The following is a 22,616-nucleotide window of genomic DNA, read 5'->3' as shown; positions in this document are numbered from 1 at the left end:
ATTCCTGATGAAGGCTAGGAAAATTGTAAGTAATTTATTATTATTATTATTTTTTTTTTAACCTATGTTACTTTTTCAAATTTTTGTTATGTGTTTTTTTTATAAGAAACAAAAGAACTTTTTTTTTTAGAAACAAAAGAAAAATTAGTTTTTTTTTTTTTTACAGTTCGAAAAAAGATGCAATTTTGAATTGTACAATAAAACTTTCTGTCCTGGTGAGAAATTTTTTCGTAAAATTGATTTGTCATGAAAAATTTTTGTTTTCTCTTTGTAAATTTTTGAGTTTTTGTATGCATCATTTCGAATTTCTTCCAACTCATTTATTTGGAGCAATCTGTTTTTACCTGCCGAGTCTGAGTCAAAATGGAAAAATATGTAATTTTGAATTGTACAATAAAACTTTCTGTCCTGGAGAGAAATTTTTTCGCAAAATTGATTTGTCATGAAAATTTTTTGTTTTCTCTTTGTAAATTTTTGAGTTTTTGTATGCATCATTTCGAATTTCTTCCAACTCATTTATTTGGAGCAATCTGTTTTTACCTGCCGAGTCTGAGTCAAAATTTAACTGTTTTATTGCCCACATTGCTCGATGTTCCAACTCTACTGGTAGATGACAAGCTTTCCCAATGTTCCAACTCTACTGGTAGGTGACAAGCTTTTCCGAATACTAATCTGTATGGTGACATTCCCAAATTGGCCTTAAAAGTTGTTCTATACGCCCACAGAGCATCACACAATTTTACAGACCAATCTTTTCTGTTATGATTAACTGTTTTTTCTAAGATTTGTTTGATCTGCCTGTTTGTGACCTCTACTTGTCCACTGGTTTGGGGGTGATAAGGAGTTGACAATTTGTGTGTGATTGAATATTTTCTCATCAGAGCCTCGAAAGAACGGTTACAGAAATGTGTACCGTTATCACTGATGATCGCTCGAGGTACTCCAAACCGGACAAAAATGTTCTCTTTCAAAAACTTGACATGTATTCAACGGCTACTAGAATGTAGATATTTCCAAAGGAATTTGGAAATGGTCCCATGAAATCGATACCCCACAGATCAAAAAGTTCAACGGATAAAATGGGTTGTAGGGGCATCATATTTCTTCTAGTAACCTTCCCTAACAGCTGACAGCGGTTACATGTTTTACAAAACTCGAATGAATCCTTAAAGAGGGTGGGCCAATACAACCCAGATTGGAGAACTTTTTTAGCTGTTTTTCTGGGACCAAAGTGGCCCCCACATGCTTGTTCATGACAGAATGATAGAACACTCCTAGTTTCTTCCATGGGAACAATTAAGGCATTGTCTTAGACATGTAGTTTTTCGATAGGGGAATCGAGTGGGACAAAGTCTGAAGGTAGATTCTCATTTCCAATCTCCCTCTCCCAAAAGCAGTCAAAGATGTCAAGCATCTCTTCTTGGTCCATGCTGTTTTTTACACGTTTATCAAGGATTTCAGCAAAATTTGCCTAACCTTGACCAATCTTTTAGCCCAGGATACATCATGTCGTTCTCTACCGACTGCCTCAAGCCTTTGAAATCTGAAAAGGAGTAACACAGCCTCCTATCATTCATGCACCGGACTGGACCTTTACCATTCGAACTGCATGTGTGATGCATCTGATTCTATATTGGAGCTGTTTAGGAACAAACCGTTTAGAAAACCGCATGTGGATCTACTACGCCAGTAGGACTCTGGAATGATACCCAGCAAAACTACTCTGTCACAGAGAAAGAGGTTTTTATGTTAGTCTTTGCCTTAGAAAAATTCAGTCCTATCCTCATCGGTTCCTTAACCAAAGTTTTCTACTGATCATGCCGCACTAAGTAATCGTTTTGACCAAAATGGATGCTAAAGCCACGACTCATTAGATGGATTTACTCCTTCTTCAGAGTTATCTCTCTCTCTTTGAAGACAATGCCTTGTTTGACCATGAAATGACATTTCTCCCAATTGAGAGTCAGATTTTTCTCCCTACACCGTTCTAGGACCAATTTAAGATGATGTAAACATTGGGAAAATGTGTCACCAAAAATGGAAAAGTCGTCCATAAAAATTTCGAGAAATCGCTCTACCATGTCAGAAAAAATACTGATCATGCAACGTTGGAATGTGTCCGGTGCGTTACACAGGCCAAAAGGCATGTGTCGGTATGCGAATGTTCCATACGGGCACGTGAAGGTGGTTTTCTCCTGATCTTCTGGAGCGATAGGGATTTGATTGTAACCTGAATATCCATCCAGGAAACAGTAGAACTCGTGTCCTGCTAAACGCTCTAACATTTGGTCAATGAAAGGAAGAGGGAAATGATCTTTCCAAGTGGCTAAGTTGAGTTTTCTGTAGTCAATACAGACTCGCCATCCAGTTTGGATCCGAGTGGGAATCAGCTCATTAGCCTCATTTTGGATCACGGTGATCCCAGATTTCTTTGGAACAACTTGGACTGGACTCACCCATGAACTATCAGAAATGGGATAAATGATCCCATGATCAAGACATTTCAGAATGTCTTTCCTAACGGCTTCTTTCATCACTGGGTTTAACCTACGTTGAGCATCTCTAGTAGGTTTGGCATCATCTATCAAATGGATTCGGTGTTGAACAATGGTTGGACTAATCCCTTTGATATCAGCCATGGTCCATCCAATGGCTTTCCTATTCTCTCTTAAGACAGCTAAGAGAGCTTCCTTTTGACCGGTAGTCAACTCAGAAGAAATGATAACTGGTAAAGACTCGTTCTCCCCTAAGTAGGCATACTCTAGATTTTCGGGTAGAGGTTTGAGCTCTAACTTAGGGGGTTCATCCACAGATGGGCGAAGCTGGACTCGGGGTTCTATCTCTAAAGGTTCTCGTTGCCAACCAACAGCAAAAACATGATTGACCAGCGGTTCTATCTCAAGTTCGTCATCAGAAAGCTCCTCAATCATTAAATCAGATGCATTTGAATCAGACTCACACTCTCCCTCTTGTTGTTCACTGGATATTCCTTGAATGAAATTCACTTCCATGGGTTCATCAGATGGATCACTAGGCTGTCTCCCTAAGTTGAAGATATTGAGGTCAACAGTCATATTCCCAAAAGATAGTTTCATCTGACCGGTTCTACAGTTTATCAAAGCATTTGAGGTGGCTAAGAACGGTCTTCCTAGAATGACGGGGATTTGACTTTTGAGATTGGAAACGGGCTGCGTTTCCAAGACAATAAAATCAACAGGGAAAATGAACTCTCCAACTTTGATCAGAACATCCTCTACCTCTCCTTTGGGAATTTTTACAGATCTATCAGCTAACTGTAGAGTGCATCTTGTAGGTTTAAGTTCTCCTACACCTAGCTGTTGATAGACTGAATAAGGAAGGAGGTTGACGCTGGCTCCCAAGTCTAGAAGTGCCTTATCAATGTGAGTGTTACCTATGACGCATGGAATTGTGGGACAACCAGGGTCCTTGTATTTCAACGGCATGGGTTTTGAAAAAATTTCACTGAGGTTGGCAGCTAAGAAGACTTTCTTGGGGACATTGGTGGTTCTTTTCTTAGTGCATAAGTCCTTCAAGAACTTTGCATAAGAAGGGATTTGTTCGATTGCATCTAGGAGAGGAATGTTGATCTTGACATGTTTAAACGTTTCTAGGATTTTCTCAACCTGCGGGGAGTTTTTCCTAGGTTTGAGTCTATCTGGAAAGGGGGCAACGGGCCTATACCTATCTAGATCAGGCTCAATCTCAAGTTCAGCATTTTGGTCATCGGAAGGAGTGTTTTGAATGGGAGAAGGGGTTTGATCCGGTGGCATTCTAACCTGATTGTCTATTTGTTTTCCTGATCTCAGAGTGTGAATTGCATTCAGTTGAGCTGGGTTGTTGGAACTGGATCCAGTGTCTTTAGGGTTTGCAACAGGTTGACTTGGAAATTTTCCTTTTTCTCTCTCACTCACGGCAGCGGCTAGTTGCCCAAGTTGGGTTTCTAACCGGGCTATGGCTTGTGTGTTCGAGTTGAGCACTTGGCCGGTGGTTTGCATGAAGGAATTTAGAGTGGTGGATGATTGAGTCAACATGTTGGTAGTTTGTGTAGAAGCTTTGATCATAGCTTCTAAACCCTTTTCTAAGACACTCAAACGTTTGTCATGATCAGAATTTGAAGGATTTGTATGCTGGTGAGGATGAGGATGTTGGTTTGGAAAAGGTGGGTTAGAAAAATTGTTCGGTGCGTTGAATGGGACAGTGTTTCCCCTAGGGAATTGTTGGTTAGGTTTAAGTTCTCCTACACCTAGCTGTTGATAGACCGAATATGGAAGGAGGTTGACGTTGGCTCCCAAGTCTAGAAGTGCCTTATCAATGTGAGTGTTACCTATGACGCATGGAATTGTGGGACAACCAGGGTCCTTGTATTTCAACGGCATGGGTTTTGAAAAGATTTCACTGAGGTTGGCAGCTAAGAAGACTTTCTTGGGGACATTGGTGGTTCTTTTCTTAGTGCATAAGTCCTTCAAGAACTTTGCATAAGAGGGAATTTGTTCGATTGCATCTAGGAGAGGGATGTTGATCTTGACCTGTTTAAACGTTTCTAGGATTTTCTCAACCTGCGGGGAGTTTTTCCTAGGTTTGAGTCTATCTGGAAAGGGGGCAATGGGCCTATACCTATCTAGACAAGGCTCAATCTCAAGTTCAGGTCATCGGAAGGAATTGCTTCATCGGAAGGAGTGTTTTGAATGGGAGAAGGGGTTTGATCCGGTGGCATTCTAACCTGATTGTCTATTTGTTTTCCTGATCTCAGAGTGTGAATAGCATTCAGTTGAGCTGGATTGTTGGAACTGGATCCAATGTCTTTAGGGTTTGCAACAGGTTGACTAGGGAATTTTCCTTTTTCTCTCTCACTCACGGCAGCGGCTAATTGCCCAAGTTGGGTTTCTAACCGGGCTATGGCTTGAGTGTTCGAGTTGAGCACTTGGCCGGTTGTTTGCATGAAGGAATTTAGAGTAGTGGATGATTGGGTCAACATGTTGGTAGTTTGTTTTGAAGCTTTGATCATAGCTTCTAAACCCTTTTCTAAGACACTCAAACGTTTGTCATGATCGGAATTTGATTGATTTGTAGGCTGGTGAGGATGAGGATGTTGGTTTGGAAAAGGTGGGTTAGAAAAATTGTTCGGTGCATTGAACGGGACAGTGTTTCCCCTAGGGAATTGTGGGTTTGACGCGGGAATGAAGTTTTGATTTCCGGGAGAGTTCCCTTGGTTCCAAGCAAAGTTGGGATGATTTCTCCAACCTGGATTGTAGGTTGGAGAAAATGGATCATTTCTAGGGCGCTGGAATGCAGCGTTCATCTGTTCTAAAGCGTGGTTGTTTCCTAGAAGAGGGCATTCCTCTGAAACGTGGGTAGGAGACTGACAGTTATGACATCCCGGGGCAGAAATGTGATTGATTTGAGACGGAGCTCGTTCCTTAACTTCTAAGGCTTCTAACCTCCGCATAATCGTCGCCATCTTCGCTTCAGACGCAATGTTTGACTCCAAGGAAAAACCACTAGACTTAGATTAGGAAACAGATGAAACCCTGTCATCACAGTTTTCCCACTGCATTGTTTTCTCGGATAGACTCTCTAGGAATTCCCAAGCTTCATCGGCGTTTTTTCTCATAAAATCTCCCTGACACATCGATTCTAAAGATGTTTTTGAAGAATAGTCCAATCCTTCATATATGACGTGGCACAATCGCCATTTTTCTAGACCGTGATGAGGACATTGGATTAAAAGATCTTTAAATCGGTCAAAGTATTTCCAGAATGGCTCTCCCGGGACAATTTTGAAATTCTGAATGCTGTTCCTAAGCTTTACCGTTTTGTGAATAGGGAAAAATTTCTTGAGAAAAACGGTGACAAATTCCTCCCAAGTTGAGATGGAATTTATCGGTAAGCTATACAGCCATTTTTTAGCTTTGTCCTTTAGAGCAAATGGAATAAATCTAAGCTTAATCGCATCTTCGGTTAATTCTCTCATTTTTATCATAATACATACTTCCTCAAATTCCGAGATAAATATATATGCATCTTCTGTTTCATTACCTAGGAATTTGGGAAGCATGTTAATGAAATGCGGTCTAAGCTCGAAATTTGCTCCATTTACTTCGGGGAGTCTTATGCAAGATGGAATTGCATTTCTGGTGGGGTAACACATATCCTGAAGAACTGGTTGATTTGCCATTTCTTGGATTGGTTCAACACGGATTAAGCGATGAAAATTATCCCGAACCCAAAATTGCATACACCAAAACAAATTTTTTTTAAGGAAAGAAAGAAAATTAGTTTTTTTAAGGAAAGAAAGAAAATTATTTTTTTTTAATGAAAAGATAAAGAAAATTAGTTTTTTTTTATATGAGAAGATAAAGAAAAAGAAAAATCCTAACTAAAACAAATCAAGGCAATCACTTTTCAATCAACTCTAACTCTAGGGTTTAGCCTAACTCCACTAGACCAGCTCCTAACCAAAAATTCCTACAGTGAAAAGATCAAAGTTTTACCCAGGTAGTTAGCCAGGTAAGGATAGTACTAGAGGGTGATCAAAGATCAATTAAGTACCTCTTTCCTTGCGGAGCGCTTTACGCAACCCCTAAACCTTGCCTTAGACACCAACTATTCTGAGAAAACTTAAACCGTTCACTTAAGGATTTCTTGTTCCTTATTGAGCTCGAATCCTTAGGGGCCAACGTCTAATGAGTTTTAGAAGGCTTGGGTTTGTGAAGTGAGGAATTAGTGATTTGTGGGCTAAGGAAAGGGTGATGAAATCCCTTACCTTATCTTGATTGGGGTTTTGCCCTTAAGAATGATTTAAGTGTGTGCCAAATCAAGTGCTACAATCACTTTGGTGAATTCCTACACTATATGAAATGCAACCCTAGAAATTAAAAGCGACTAAAAAGGATGGTAAAAAGAAAATCTTTATATTTTTTAATTATGGTCAACAATAATCAAAAGTGAGAAGGGGAAAATTGTTTGAGTTTATTATCTTGTTAGTTAATATCTAAGTGAAAGATGGATTTTATTATGGTCAACAAAAATAAAATCTTTTTTTTTAAATCCTAATTGTCTCTAATTGTGAAGCTAGCTAAAGAGGGTGGAATTGAAAACTAGAAAGAAGACTTACCCGAAAGCAATGCTCCAAATTCTTGATCTTCAATCCAAGATTTTCAAGCTCCAAGCGGTTCCTTCACAAGAAAAATACACAAGTTAAAGAATCAAGTTAATAAAATCCTATTTTAGCACCTTCCCCGGCAACGGCGCCAAAAACTTGATGCGGCATAATTATGTACCAAAATTGCAAGTGCACAATTTATCAAGTTATAGTATAAAAAGATATCGATCCCACGAAGAAGGTGATTTTAAGAGATTATTAAACTTGGTTCTTATATTTTGTGCGTGACAATTAGGAATAAAGAATAAGTGTGATTGTATGAGTGGTTGTTTTGATTTATATGCAAGAGGTAATAAATTGAATTTTAGAGGAGAGAAGGAAGAATTAAAGAATAAATGAAATCATAAGGCAAGAAATATGAATTAATAAAATCAAGAAATAAAACCAAAAATGAAAAGAAAATTTAAGAAAGTTAAGATGAAGGATTCAAAAGAGGTAAGAAATCTAGAATATAATCCACTAACCAATTTCAATTACAAAATATAAACTATTCTCTTTTTATCATATTTCAACTTAGATTTATTAAGCATAGATTATCAAACCATTTAAGGAAAGTGTAACCTATCAAATTATCATCTAAGTTAAAATTACTATTCATGATAAGAACAACAACATGATAATAATCCTAGAATTCATAAGCATAACCTATCAAACCATTTAAGGAAAGCGTAGATTATCAAATTCATCTTCTACCGATTAGTTCTCTAGTTGATTATCCTAAACATGAACATTTTAAGTACAAGAGAATAATTCATACAATATAAAGGAAATTAGACTAGTTTCTTACAATTCTAAACTTCCTACAAGAATTAAATTCACATCTTAAGAAATAAAAACAAGAAAAAGAACTAATTATAAAAATAAGACTAATTACAAAATTAAAAAGAAAAGAAAAATCTAAATTATGAACAAGAAATAAATCTAATTACAAAGAAAATAAAAATCTAAACTACAAAATAAATTACAGAAATTAAATGCAAGAAAATAAATCTATTCTACAAATTAAAGTGCAAAAAGAAATAAAAAAGACAAGAAAATAAATCTACACTACAAGCATGAATTTAAATCTAACTAATAAGTAATAATAAAGAAATTACAAAAAAGAAATAAAAGAGGAAAATAAAAGAAATGCAAACCTTCAAATTGCTCTTCATTCCACAAAGAACAAAATTTAAAGAGGAAAAATTATTATTATTAATTGCAACTAAAGTTATAATTTTTGGAAGGCCTTCTCAATTAAGAGTAGCCCTCCTCTCCAAAAGGAGTTTACAAAATTTTCACTCCCTTAACCCCTCACTCTCTGCCCCTATTTATAGTAATCATCAATGAATATGAGCCATTGGATTTGTCTTGAGCCCTAAGCAACAATCTCCACCATTGAATTTGCTTTTTGTTCTTCTCTAGCCCAATATAGGAGTCTCAATTGATTTTCAAAATAAATGGAAATCCAAGTTGCAAAAGAAGTCCAGTCCACATTTGAATTTTGGCCCAAATGCTTGTGATTCAAAGCTGCAACAATTCGGTCTTCTTTGCATCCATTTGAGGAAAAAAAATGTAAATCCATTTGAGAAACAAATCCGGCCCATGATGTTTGCAGCCAATGTAAATAAACATCCCAAAACAAGTCCAATGTTAGCAATTGATTTTCGGTTCACTTGGAGTTTCAATCTCCAGCCAAGCAAGTCCCCATGTTGCATTTCATTTTCAAAACAATGTCAAGCCCAATTGAAGCAACCACCGGCCCACTTCTAAATAAAATCCAACTCTGCAGCAATCATCTTTGAAGTCCACTTGTGTTTAAAATCCAAGTCCGGCCCATTGGAGATTTTCAAAGTTAAAATCCAATCTCTAAGTCAAGTCCGGTCACACAAATCCAAAATGAAATTCGGCCCACACAAATCCAGCAGTCCAATGAATTTTTCTGCAACAAGTCATAGCAGTCTGGTTTATTGGGGAACATTTTGCAACTAAGTCCAATTCCAATCTTGAATTTCAAATCCAATCTCCAATTCAAATTTGGTCCAATGTAACCTAGTTCAATTCATTTGGTGTAATTTGTTTGATGGGCTTTGGGCTTCCAAGCTCAAATATTTCATTTGAGAAACAAGAGGAGAGCTGCCATCTTGGATGTTTGGAACATTTGGGCTTTTGGCCTTCAAGATTCAAATATTTCACTTTGGCCTCTTGAATGTCTCTTATTTCTTCATTTACTCAAGGGCCTTTGTTGAGAGATGAGATTTTTGGAATTTATTCTTCATAAACCTGCAATTAAAGATAAAAGCAATTATTAGTGGTATATTTATTCATATAAAATAGATAATGAGGGTATAAAATTGTAATAAAATGTGATTATCAGGGTGTGTGTAACAATGAGATTAAAATTAAATCAACTGAACTCAAATATAAAATCTAGCTTAAGAACAATGATAATCAAACAAGTATATAAATGTAAAGCTAAAGTTTGAGTTTAGAAAACTTCTCAATTGATAACAAGAGATGGAGGGAGGATAGTTGGAAGCTCAAACTTCAATAGATAATCTCCTCAAGCTCTTGTGGAATTGATTCACAAAACTGAAACACTCAAATGGTTAAAAACTTCTTAAAACAAACTTAAGCAAACACTAAACAAGTTTAAACCCTTGTTAAAATCTTTTAAACCATTCTCTTAGATTGCTTAGTTAGAACTGAGGTAAGGGGGATATTTATAGAAACCCCAAAGCCAAGAGAAAACCAAGAAAAACACTAAAAAAACCACTCTGCAATGGCTCTAAAAATAGCTGTTGGAACTGAGTTGACAGTGCGGCGGTTGACCGGTGCGGTCGACCGTGAGCAACGAAAAACAGTGAAAAAGAAACTGGACAAGCGGCGGTCGACCGCAGCGGTCGACCGCGAAAGTCTCTGGATGATTTCACGGTCGACTGTCACTGTCGACCGCGAGCACATAAAAACCATAGTATAAAAGTTTGCTTCTGGCAGTCGACCGTGGCGGTCGACCGCAAACTGATACTTGGCATATGACAGGTTTTTGGGCTGATTTTGAAAATACTTTAAAAATATCAAATCAATTCCAAAAAATAGTAAAACTTTGGGAAAAGTTTCTAAATGATAAAATGAATATGTTAGAAAATGAATTTTTGGAAAAATAATCTTCGTTTGCAAAAACACACTGTTTTTGTAAAGTGTTCGTAAAACCTGTATTTTATGCTAAGAATACAGAATTTTCACTAAATTGCATATTCTATGCAATGTTTTCAAAAACACAATAGTAAATATGAAATATGTGATTTCATATTATAAACATGAAAACCCAAAACCATGCATGTATAAAAATATATATAACTATATATATGCATAGAAACCAAAACTTATGTGTGTGTGTATATATATATATATATATATATATACACACACACACAAAGAAACCAATAAATGTGTGTATATAGATATTGAGCTTAACGTACTTAACACACATAATATAAAACCTAAACTAAATTACCCAAGCTTGATCTTGATCTTCAATAAGCTTGAACTTGGTACACTTGCGGATGAAGCTTGAACTTGATCTTTAACTTTGAATTGTATAAGCTTCACCGACATTCCGCCAATCTCCTTTGGATATCATCGTTGAAGCTCTATTCCATCCATCCTTCAACATGTTGTTTGTCTATAATAAATAAGAAAATACAAATATTAGACAAACAACATTAGTGGTAAATTATTTGTTAAACATCATCAAAACAAGATGACCAACAAGTTCTCCTAATATAAATGACACCGGCTTGTTAATACAATTAGCTGAAGAACAATAATTAATAGCCAGAAGGGAAGAACTAGAAACGAACACGGTGGAACGAGAAATAAACTGTGTCCTTAAAAAGGCAACAAACTGGAAGTTATAGAAACCATTACCCTAATGAACAACACCTGAATGGCGGGGGAATAAGGGTGTCCTAGGACAAGGGGATACCAGTAAAAAGGAATTTGTCTATGTGATAGAATGTAAGGCTGTAACGATGGATATTGAGGGTTTGGTGGATAGATTCTGGTGCGACAAGACATATTGCTAAGAATAAGCATGGAATGATAAATTTTGTAGAGCTAAAAAGGGGAAACTGAAGATTTATAATTAGAAATAATGCCTATCTTGATGTAGAAGGTAGTGGTTCATGCAGATTAGATTTTGGGGATAGTGTTCTTGTCCTTAAAGCTGTATTTTATGTGCTAGGAATTTGGGCGTAATATGATCTCTGTTCCCTGCTTGATGAAAAAAGGGCTAGAAGTTAGATTTTTTTTTAATAACATGGTTTCTATAGGAAAGGATAAGGAAGTATATGCTATAAGAAAATATGTAACCGAGAATGAATTATGTATCATTTTAGTAGTTTGTAATAATTCTGGTAGTGGAAATTCTGATTTGAACTACTTGTATTGTTATAATTATAAGTCTGAATTGTGGTATTCTAGACTAGGACATGCTAGTATTTCAAAACGAATCAAATTATCCAAATGAACTTGTTGTCTGGACTGTATAATGTTCAGTTGTCACCATTGCCTAACTAGTAAAACAATTAGGAAAACTTTTATTGGCAGACAAAGAGCCATTGAACTTTTAGAATTAATATACTCGGATATTTGTCGTCCATTAAATGTTCAAACTCATGGTTGTAAAGAATATTTTATTACCTTCATAGATGATTTTTAAGTTTGCACATGTCTATTTTATCTCTAGAAAATTGAAAGCTTTTGAAAATGCTTTAAGCGATATAAGACAGAAGTTAAAAACTAACATGGAAGGAATATCAAAATATTGAGAATTGATAAAGGTGGGGAATATAACTCTAAAAAATTTAAAAGTTAATATATTCAGCATGAAATTAAAATCTATACAACTATGTCATATACATCACAATAGAATGGCGTAGTTGAAAGAAAGAATAGAACATTACTGAATGTACTTAGATGTATTTTGTTTCATTTAGGTATCTGCGAGAAATTTTAGGGAGAAGTAGTATTAACTGCAAACTATATTTTGGATAGAATTTTCACCAAATCAATTGTATTTATACCTTATGACTTATGGGATTGGAGGAAACTAGATCTAAATCATTTCAAGAAATAGGGATGTGAAGCCCATGTTCTCACTCCAAGCCAACTTAAAGACAAGTTGGGCTTTAGAACATTAAAATGTAGATTCATAAGGTATTTAGAAAAATCAAAAGGATATATGTTCTATAATGAAGAAAATGGATATCTGTTCTATAATGAAGAAAAAGGGATTGGACGAAACTATATTTTGGATAGAATTTTCACCAAATCAATTGTATTTATACCTTATGAGTTATGGGATTGGAGGAAACTAGATCTAAATCATATTAAGAAATAGGGATATGAAGCTCATGTTCTCATTCCAAGCCAACTTAAAGACAAGTTGGTCTTTAGAACTAGATTCATCAGGTATTCAGAAAAATCAAAGGGATATATGTTCTATAATGAAGAAAAAGGGGTCATTAAAAGCAGAGATGCTGACATTTCTAGAAAATATAGAGAAAGAGGAACAAGTTCAGGAGGAAACAAAATCTCTAACTGTAATAGATGACGATTATTACAGTTTTGTTCATACTAATAATCTTGATATTGTTAATGGCACTAACCTTAGAAATGATAAAATACCTATGGATAATGGTGAACCTTAGAATATGGGTGTTTTAGGTAAAAGTCTTTGAACACAAACTACGTGGAGATTACTATCTATATTCATATGAAGTATCTAGTTTCTTGATAGATGCAAATATAGAAGAACAATATCCCTTAATCTTGTCTGATGCGATGAAATCACATGAATCAAATCTATGGCTGAAAGCCACGAGAGACGAACTTGATTCTATAGAAAAAAAACAAGGTTTAGGAGCTAAGTGATCTACTAGAAAATAGAAAAGCCATAGGATGTGCGAGGCTAAACTTCGCCCGAAGTTTGCCTGCAAAGATTTAAGTTCGCTCGCAAAAACGAACTTCTCCTAAAAGTTGAACTTCACCTGCAAGGCTGAACATCGCCTAAAGTTCGCCTGCGAAGAACGAAGTTCGCCTCAACACTGAACTTCGCCTGAACATTCAAGTCCGCATGAACGAAGTCAAGTTTGCCAAAATACTTGACTCCACTGACAAAGTCAAGTTCGCTTGAATACTTAACTCCGCTAACGAAGTCAAGTTCGCCTGAATGCTTGACTCTATAGGCAAACCAAAGTTCGCCTAATAACGTGGTTCCTCCTGAATCAACCATGCAAATTCAAGTTCGCCTGAATGCTTGACTCTGCAAGCAAAGCCAAGTTCACCTGATAACGTGGCACCGCATGAATCAACCATGCAGATTCAAGTTCGACTAAATACTTGACTCTGTAGGCAAAGCCAAGTTCGCCTAAAAATGTGGCTCTGCCTGAATCAACCATGCGGATTCAAGTTCGCCTGAATACTTGACTCCACCGACAAAGCCAAGTTCGCTTGTTTGCCTGAGTGAACCATACATATTCAAGTTTATTTGAATACTTGACTCCGCCGACAAAACCAAGTTTGCTTGTTCGCCTGAACGACTCATGCATATTTAAGTTCACCTGAATACTTGACTTTACGGGCAAAGCTAAGTTCGCCTGATAACGTGGCTTCGCCTGAGTCAGCCATGCAGAATCAATTTTGCCTGAACACTGAGCTTCGCCTGAATAAAGTTAAGTTCGTCTGAACACTTAACTTCACCTATGAGGTTCGTCTGCACGTTCCAACTTGCTTGCAAGTTCATCAAGCTTGCATGTACGGTCAAGCTCGCCTGAACGTCATGTCCGCCTCCACTGCTTGACCAAGTCAGCTACTAAGGCTTAAAATGTGGAAGTGGTTACACCTATTTCCCACATTCCTAGGAGGTGGTTACATGTCATTCTCCTTTATAAATAGCCCCTAATGGCTACCAAAAAGGGAGATGATTAATTGGACGAAGAGCATTGAGAGAACAAAAGCATTAAGAGCATCTTGCACTCATCCTTCAAATTCTAGCTCGGGTACTCGAACTCCAAAAAAACAAAGCTTCTACCACGCGAGGAAGTTTGTTGACAACCTTGTTCGAATCGTCAACGGGAAGCAAACTCGACTCAAGCATCGAGTGAGACATCCTTTCGTCCCAAAAAAACCCACGTTAAAAAAAGAGAGATCAGATCTATTCTCTCTTCTTCTGTGTAAAAGAGATTTCTAATTTGTAATACACAAATCAATTGATACAAATTTAGAATTATTTTTTTACAACCCACAGAAGATGGCGACCACACTAGGAGAAATCATTCCTTCAGATGAATTTGATGGTGGCGCAGTTCGACGAGGTTGTTGTAGGGACTACCATTGAGTTCCTTATCATAGAGTTCAATCAAGCCAAGTATGAAGAATATTTATCTTCTTCTTCCTCTGGTGGCAAGACATCACGTAAGTGTCACAAAATCTTGCGTGTGACTCAGCCCCAACAAGCTAAGGCTATCATACTGGATAGCTCCACCCGAGCAATCACTGGGGGTTCCATCCCTCCTAAAACTATTGATGCAGGCCGAAAGGCCAAAGATGCAAACCAATGAGTCAGTCATTAGGTTAAGCAATTCATGCAAACTCTTGTCTCTGAGGGGACCAAAGTTCGTGTTGGCACAGATCATGCCTTCACCATCGATGTAAACACTCCTCTCTTAAAGAAGGCCAAACAGAGGTGACGACAAGTCTGCGCTCACCATGAAGCATGTGCTTTGATGTCTTTTGATTGCATGAATTATTATTCAGGCCTGAGAAGAAATGCTAGTTCCAAGAACAAAGGCAAAGTTCCCAATTCTGGCAAACTATGTAGTTCAAGCAGACCATACATTACTGGCAAAATTTGCCATTCAAGCGGACATCGTATTGCTAGCGAAGGTCACCAACCAGGCGGACTTCCCTAATCAAGCGAACTTCGTCAATCAGGCGGATCTAAGTCAACTAGTGAACCTCACCAGAATCGCCTAACAGCTTAACCCCATCTGCAACTGAGCTTCACTAAAAAGGTAAAGTGGTTAACGTTTATTTGATAGGCGCACTTCGCCAGCGTGAGCAAACTGGACGCATGCAAGTCCGCCAAATAGATGAATCTCGCCTGGAAGAACAGGATGCTGAACCTTGCCAAGTTCGCCAAACTGTATCTCGCTAAAAACAGACTTAAGTTCGCCAAACAGGTGAACCTCGTCCGACTAGGCAACTTTGCATGTCTAGGCAAGTCCTCCAGAATTCAACAATTGACGATTTTCCCAAGTGCCCTCTTGGGCTTTCTTCTTACAATCACTCAAGTGGTCCTTCTGACACTGGGGGTTGTAAACATCGACCCGCGAGGGATCTTAGAGAACACATAACACACAAACGCAGTATTCATGAGGTAACACTTCAATGCCACTGTAAGAGGTTGATCACGGTGGTACTCGCTGGGTGTCGGGTATGGTGAATGGTCAAAACCATCGATGTTCAAGAGACTCTGAACGACCGATAGAGACAAGACTTCCTCGCCGAAGATGTAACTATATGAGGAAACAAGCTCTCAATGACTTGGATCACCTAGCTGTAACTATTAACATGATGGGGAAGTCCGAGGCAAAGAATTCAGACCCTTCTGACACTGACTTTTCACCAAGACTGAGAAGCCTCTTCATTGAAACTGAAGGTGTCTACCAGCACACCTGGACTCAGACAGGGACCGCCATACTGCTTGATTACGGGCGATTAGCATCCATTTCTGATAACAATGAGGAAGTAACAATATCTCAGGCTTCAAGCTCAATTCAGGGTGGGCACGCAAAGGTGCACATGGCTAAAATTCCTAATGGTATAGCCAAAAATCTGGAAGAGGACCAAGCTGTGATTGCCATATAGTAAGGAACAATCAACGCCATAAAGAAGATGTTAGAGAAACTCTTGAACAAAAAGAAGAAGAGGACGTCACGGGCTCCCCCGAGGTACTCAACCAAGAACAAAGAACGAGACCTACTCCTCCACAGATAACAGAAGGAGAAGAGAATCCTGAGTCACCCTCTGATTCGTCATCTGAGTCTTTGGAAGAGGCATCACATTCTAGCAACAATCAACGAGATAAGAGGCTTGATGAGTTCTAAAGCCAACTCGACGCCTTGAAACTCCAGAAGAATATGAATGAACTGGGGGTTATCAGACTGTATCCGGTCGAATGGGATACAGTATCCTACCCATCAAAGTTTAAGCCCATGAACCTAGTCTAGTTTGATGGTAAGAGTTCTCCCACGTAACATATCTACTATTTTCTGGCCCAAATAGGATATTTTACGGGGAACGATCCTATCCTGACACGGCTATTTATCGAAACCCTAAAAGGAGTAGCCTTTGAATGGTTCCGCAAGTTAGAACCAGGCTCCATCAAATAATGGGTTGACATGGAGAAACTATTCTTGGCCTGCTTCTTTGATGATGACATAGAGGTGTCAATGTCCACTCTACTAGCTAAAAAGCAGAGAAAAGGAGAGTCCGTTAATAACTTCATGAAGAGATTTAGAAATCGGTCGATGCATTACTATGATTAGGTCTATGAAAACACATTGATCGAGATGTGTTGCAACAATATCTTAATCCATATTTTGTCTAAGATTAGAGCGGTAGAGACCCGGGCTTGGAAGGAGCTTGTTCGCCAAGGTGAACAGGTAGAAAACATGCTCAAGAGGATTGATGTCTTAGAGCAGCATGAATCTCAAAGAGGGGGTAACCAAGGCAACTTTATCCCTCAAACCCATTCAAAGGGGAAGGAGACTCTGGTAGGGAAAACCACTTCTTCGCCCAAATCCTCGTCGAAGCAGAAGGGTAATTTTTTGGATAACCGTTTCCAGAAGAAATACAACTTCAAAGATGAATAAGTCATCCCAATTCTCAAGTCCTTGATCAAGATGAAGAAGATCAAGCTCCCAGAATCGAAGCGACTTGAGGAGGCTTCAAGGACAAATGATCCTAATTACTGCATGTACCACAGGATGATTCTTTACTGAACGAAGGCATGTTACATTCTGAAGGATAAGATCCAAGTTTTATTGGATGCATGCGTCATGACCCATCAATCTTGATTTATACCAAGATATGCAGGACGAGACCTGTGAAGCCAATGTGGTCTCTAAAGAACAAGTATGGCAAACTCCAAAAAAAAGGTAAGTTTGAACCAAAATTGAAAGAAATATTTATAATAGAAACGGTCTACTCAAATGGAGCATATCACCTTGTCAATCAAAATGGCGACAAGATCATGATGCCAATCAACGGTAAGTTTCTAAAGAAGTACTATCTATATGCTTCTTATATACTAGCCTCTTCCCTGCAATGCTCGCATGGAAGGAAAAGAGATCATTCCAAATCTCAACAAAACTGCAGGTTCAAACACCACAGATGTGGCAATGATATGCGACCTTAACAATATTGAAAAACGCAACCTTTGATGCTCACGAGGTCAACTAAGTTGAAAATTTTGTCCCTCACTGCCCTCCAAACTCTCCCACCAATCCTCTTCAATAGGATGGCGGGTTCACACAAAACTATCATGTTAACAATTACTTCTGATAGTCAATTTTCTCCAAACTCTCCCACCAATCCTCTTCAATAGGATGGCAAGTCCACAAAACTATCACTTCTAATAGTCAATTTCCTCCAAACTCTTCTACCAATCCTCTTCAATAAGATGGCGGGTTTACAAAAACTATTACGTTAATGATTACCTCTGATAGTTAATTTCCTTCAAATTCCCCATCAATCCTCTCAAACTAGATGATGGGTCCATGAATTTTCCCATCAATCCTCTTCAATAGGATAACGGGTGCAAAATACTATCAAGTTCGCCTGATAATGTGGCCCCGCATGAATCAACCATGCAGATTCAAGTTCACCTGAATATTTGACTTTGCTGACAGAGCCAAGTTCGCTTGTTAACCATGTAGATTCAAGTTCGCCTGAATACTTGACTCCACTGACAAAGCTAAGTTCGCTTGTTCGTCTGAATGACTCATGCAGATTCAAGTTCGCCCGAATACTTGACTCTGCTAGCAAAGCCAAGTTCGCCTAATAACATGTCTTCGCCTGAGTCAACCATGCAGAATCAATTTTGCCTGAACACTGAGCTTCGCGTGAACAAAGTTAAGTACACTTGAACACTTAACTTCACCTATGAGGTTCGCCTACACGTTCCAACTCGCTTGCAAGTTCATCAAGCTTGCCTCTACAGTCAAGATCGCCTGAACGTGAAGTCCGCCTGCACTACTTGACCAAGGCAGCCACTAAGGCTTAAAATGTGAAAGTGATTACTCCCATTTACAACGTTCCTAGGAGGTGGTTACATGCCATTCACCTCTATAAATAGCCCATAATGGCTACCAAAAGGGAGGCGAGCAATTGGATGAAGAGCATTGAGAGAATGAAAGCATTAAGAGCATCTTGCACTCGGCCTTCAAACTCTAGCTCGGGTACTCGAACTCCAAAAAAACAAAACTCCTACCATGCGAGGAAGTTTGTTGACAACCTTGTTCGAATCGTCAACGGGAAGCAAACTCGACTCAAGTATCGAGTGAGGCATCCTTTCGCCCCAAAAGACCCCACTTTAAACAAAAGAGAGATAAAATCTATTCTCTCTTCTTCTGTGTAAAAGAGATTTCTAATTTGTAATACACAAATCAATTAATACAAATTCAGAATCTTTTTTTTACAACCTACAGGATGCAAATGGGTGCTCAAAAAAACTACCGAGTTGAAAAGTCTACTAATAAATTCAAAGCAGGTTAGTCGTCAAAGGTTACAATCAGAAGGTGAGAATAGGTTTTTGGGAGATGTATTCTTCTGTAGCTGAATTTACATCCATTAGAACCATTTTGTCTATCATTACATATCTTGATTTGAAGTTATTTCAAATGGATGTTTAAACAATATTCCTCAATAGACAGTTGAAGAAAGTGATATATATGCAACAACCTGAAGGTTTTCAGGTGCAAGAACATGAACATAAAGTTTACCCGTTAATAAGATCTTGATATAGTTTAAAACAATCTTCTAGACAATGGTATCTTAAGCTTCATGATGCAATCACCAAACTTAGTTTTGTTCAGAACAAACTAGATCATTGTGTATATCATACTCCCTTTAAAAGCACAAGTTCAGGAAATTATTTTAGTAGACAAAAATACCCTTGAAATTTAAATATTAATCCATTAAGTAAGAATAAGTTGATAAATTGATGAATTCTTATTGAAAATACATAGTATGAAGATAAGGATATAGTTTAAATTGAAATGTAAACCTGAATGAAAGAGCAGCTTAGGTAAATTAGACTATTTACTAAATGTCAAATTTACCCCCCTCGCTCTTATATATGATCAATAATCAAACTGTAAATAATTATTCACATGCAACATGATTAATAATGTCAATCTGTAAATAATTATTTACATGCTATATGATTAATAATTACACACAAAGTGGCGATCTCTCATTGACTAAAATTAAAATAGTTCAAAGTACTGCATAGTTAGTTTCAAAATTTAAAAATACTATTATTATTTAAATAGAACTCTATTTATCATTGTTATCCTCTCACATGCAACATCATATACCAATATAAATAAGCCAAGAAATTATAATAATTTCTAAAGGACTTTTATCTCCTTCTACAAGCACGTGCCTTTGTTATTAGATTAGATTGGATTATTTTAAAGCAATTAATTATATTGTATATTTGATCTTTTTTCAAATCAAGAAATTACAAATATTTTTTATAGTACTTTTATCAAATAATGTAGGCTGAGATCTCATATATATATCAGGTTTATCATACTTTTTTTTATGTTTGCTTTTGAGATTGTTTATTATAAAACATGAGCTTATAATGTTGAAAAGTACAGTGTAATTCTATTTTTAATGCAATAAAAAATATTATTTTTTTATTCCTAGAACTATAGTTTATAATGATAATATTATTCATCCTTGACTCCATACTATAGCTTAGGATGAGTAGAGTTTAGAATATGACATGTAGTATCAATTTAACTTATTATCTTTTATTATTCTTCTTGAAAATATTATTATGTCAACTGATATCTTTTTCTGTGGAAATCAATTATGATATCTCAGTTAAGTATATTAATCCCAGTTTAGCGTAAAAATCCATTACATCAAATTTTTAATAATGTTTAAATAAAAAATATAGTAAATCTAATAATTAAAATGAATCTGACTTATTTATATTAATAAAATAAAAATAAATTATTTTGATATTTAACCATTTGTATTGCACGTGCATAAAAACTAGTATCTTGAAAAGTGGGAGAAAGTTTATTATATTTTCCATGTATATGAATGATATGTTGCTTACCGGAAATGACATGGAAATGTTGAACAAAACCAAAAAAGATCTCAGTGAAAAGCTTGAGATGAAAGATATGGATGATGCATCAAATATTCTTGAAATTCAAATAATTCGAGATAGAAAGTCTAGAATGTTAAATTTAAACCAAGAAAATACTTTAGATTAGTTCTTACAAGGTTTGGTTTAGAGAATTTCAATCATGCACTAACTCTGTTGGTTATCTAAAAGAGATTATGTAAAAAAGCAAAGTCGAGTAAGGGAAAAAATCATTACATATTCCTTATGCTCAAGCAGTTGGAATCTTGAAATATGTAATGTTAGGCACTAGACCTAATTTAGTTTATGCTGTAAGTCTAGTTAGCCAATATCAAATTAATCTGAAACCAACACACTAGGAAGTTGAAGGATTATGAAGTATATTAGATGCACATTTACTCATAGATTAGTTTATCAAACGTGTTGGCTTGAAGTTCTTAGTTACTCTGATGCTGGTTTCAGAGGTAATAAAGAGAATGGAAACTTCACTTCAGGACACTTGTTCACCTTTGGAGAAGCTATTTCTTGGAACAACAGAAACAAGAGTGTATTGCTAGATATATTCAAGATGGGGAATATATATCTTGCAGTATAGCAACTACACATACTATATGGATAATAATTGATCTAGATCTCAATTTATTAGAATGATCTATTGATATTTATTGTGATAGTCAGGCGGCGATTATTCTAATCAATAGTGGAGCAAATAGTTTCAAAGGAACACACAATGAGATCCAATATCACTATATTCGAGATATCGTAGAAAAGGAAGAAGTTAAAATGACTTACCTCTCTAGTACATATATGATTGTTAATCCTTTAATAAAAGGTTGACAAAAAAATACCAGCGAAATCTTTTATCAAACATGTGAGGTTGATGGGACTTTGGACTAAATAAGTCTAAGTAAATTTCATGAATAATGATATGAGAATTCTTCTTTAGGGATAGTAGGAGTAGTGATAAAAATAAACATCTGATCTCACAAATAATAAGAGGCATATCATTTGGTTAATTTAGCAAAGTGGGAAATGTTAATATGGTTGACCAAATCAACCAAATACCCATATGTAAAATAAAAATACGATGGTTGATAATGAACCATTAGTGAAAAATTAAGGGTTGTTAATGGGTCTTAATTGAATTTAATGAGAAGCTGATAGCAGTTAACAAAAGCTATGAAGCAAACCTATTGATATAACTAAAGGGACTAATTTCAAAACACAAAAATTAATTTCAAAATGTTAAATTTTAGAGGACTAACTTCAAACTATGAAATATTTGGCACTAATATTAAAAAAAAAACTTGCATTTATTGATTCCAGTTGGTTGAAGGCCAAGAAAAGTCCGGGCCCAACCCGGCCCATTACTCATTTATAAACCTACAAAGCAATTATTAATCGAAGACCTAAGTTTTACTGTCAATCTCAAAAAATGGTGGTGAGCAGTTAAAAAGACAACTGTGGCAAGGGTTAAAAGAGCAATTTCAGGGATAACAATTATTAAGAATGATATTCAAAATTAAACGGGAGATGAGCATATGAATGATTGTTTCATGTCTTATACAGAATTTTTTTATAACATTGATAACGAAGATGTCATGAAATGATATCAAGAAATAAATGCTAGAAGAATGTTATTGTGAACACTATATTATAATTAGAACTATGATTTTGAAAGTCTTATCAAATAATGATGTTGAAATGCTAATTAATTATGTTAAAAATGTATATATTATTGTGTTTGATTATTTTTGGACCCCTCTTGCTGAAATTCCTAGCTCCGCCACTGAGTATGGGAGGACTAATATTTTTATTGTGCGGGATTTATTCTACTATGAGTGTTTTAATCTTTACAATAAAAAGATTAACATCACTCATGGATTCTAATGGAGGACATATTTTAGGTGGATAAGTGCGGGCTCATACGATATACCCTCACCACAGCTTGGTGCATTGAAACGGCATATAAATCTAGGTTCAAATCCCACTAGCCGT

This window comes from Asparagus officinalis, chromosome 8 (assembly GCF_001876935.1).
Source record: "Asparagus officinalis chromosome 8, Aspof.V1, whole genome shotgun sequence".
Taxonomy (NCBI): Eukaryota; Viridiplantae; Streptophyta; class Magnoliopsida; order Asparagales; family Asparagaceae; genus Asparagus; species Asparagus officinalis.
The sequence above is the reverse complement of the archived record's forward strand: the minus strand, read 5'-3'. Positions refer to the sequence as shown.